Source organism: Netta rufina (assembly GCF_964035555.1).
Source record: "Netta rufina genome assembly, chromosome: Z".
Classification (NCBI taxonomy): domain Eukaryota; kingdom Metazoa; phylum Chordata; class Aves; order Anseriformes; family Anatidae; genus Netta; species Netta rufina.
The window spans coordinates 58,791,258-58,793,213 of record NC_140126.1 but is presented as its reverse complement, the minus strand read 5'-3'; positions in this window follow the sequence as shown (position 1 = coordinate 58,793,213).

The following is a 1,956-nucleotide window of genomic DNA, read 5'->3' as shown; positions in this document are numbered from 1 at the left end:
TAGTTGTGAACATGTATAGTCTTAAGTGAATACAGGCACATATGAGCTAAAAAAAGGTTTATATCCTTGAGTTTATACCCTTGAGTTTATGAGTATCCTGTATACTTCTGGTGCTAAACAAATGCATTACAATTTTAAAAAACAAACAAACAAACATAAAAAAAACAGTATTTCATCTGTGGTATATGCACACCTCACTGTCATTTGTAAACAGGCTCCTTGAATTAGCGTGGACAAAATACAACTCAAAGAGTATGTGCTGCACTTGCTAAGACACTGCTCAAATGCAGTCACCACACTGGACTGAGGGGTTTATATCATTGTACCCCACTGTAAATCATGGGTGAATGAGTGAGTAATCTCTTAAAACCCACATAAGGCAAAATACCATAACCACGCAGTAATACTTTGAGCATTAATCAAAAGCCATAGAAGTAAAATAGCTTGCATTTACTCTGTTATTACAATTACTACCAAAATACTATCAGTTTTCCAGACTTCATACAATAAAAGGATGTGTCTTCCTCTAAAGTTCAGACATCCAGCTTGCATTGTCTTTTCCCTTGAACCCATGTTTGAAATCAGATTGCAGGAAAACAGAACCGTAATGCCAGAGAACGTACTAGGCAAAGTGTGTATTAAGCAGTTTGTTTTTAGTTCCCCAGCGATGAGTAACTGGTTGAAATACTATTTCTTTATCTTTTAGATTTTGGAGTTAATGTTTTATATAAGAACCGCATTAACCAGCTGAGGCTTTTGCAGAATAAAGTGGGTTTAATTACCAGAAAAGAAGTAACGTTCCCAGCTGTGCTGGAATATAAGAGGCATTCAGAAGAATAGGCTGGTGTTTTACACATCTGCCTAATGAATGGAAAGACTGTTCTGCGGTGACCTCAGGCACGAGAGGGAGAACTGAAGAGCAAATGCCCTCGGCTGCACACCAGCAGGCCAACAGCGACACCGAGAGGAACACGACGCTCAAAAAATGCTCTGCAATGCCTAACAGGGCAAAGTCCCTGGTCTGAAATACTGAAGTGTGTCCCTGTTATCTGGCAGACAGCAGCGAGCCATTTGAGATATCGATGCTGATAATTTCAGCAGAAGGAATAGACACTGCAAACAGGTGTAACACGCACCTGCAGGCAACCCCGTTCAAAATGCAAGGTTAATGATCCACACTATAAAAAACACTTCAATGGCAACAGAAGTTTGAAAACAAACAAATGCAATTAATCCAGCAGTTTACAAACACTAGGTATATAGCATATGACTGTATGTTTTGCTCATCCAGGGACATATATTTCATAACACTGAAATAGTGCATTGCAGAAGTCCCTGCCACACCATTTTTTTTAATCAAAAAATTTATTCTATATGATTAAGTCCCATATACAAGTCTTAAAATTGTGTCCTCTTCCACATAGAGAAATAAGAATATACACATGTGCAATACGTGCCCATCACATTGGTGCAGATAACATATTCAGAAGTCAATCCAGGCAAAAAGCTCTCCTGTAATTTACACATTTTTACATAGCTCCTGGTAAGATTAATGCAGAGACTTGAATGGATTAGTAACAGGGTAACTGATTGAGAACTGCCCCTGTAATGTGTAATATCTCATACAATAACATCAGCAGCAGCCACAAAATAAGAGTTCTGGTAGCCACATGGCTTTGAACTCCTCCAGTAACATCACAGACTTGAATGATGAAAGAGAAAACCCTCCTCACTACAACCTCCTTTCCTTGTATTTGAGGTCTCACCAATACTGCACAGAAGGGGACTGTCACCTCCCTGGTCCTGCTGGCCACACTATTTCTGATGCAGGCCAGGATGCCCTTGGCCTTCTTGGCCACCTGGGCTTCCTGTTCAGCCAGCTGTCAACCACCAGCCCCAGGTTCTTTTCTGCTGGGCAGCTTTCCAGCCACTCTTGCCCAGGCATATACAGCTACA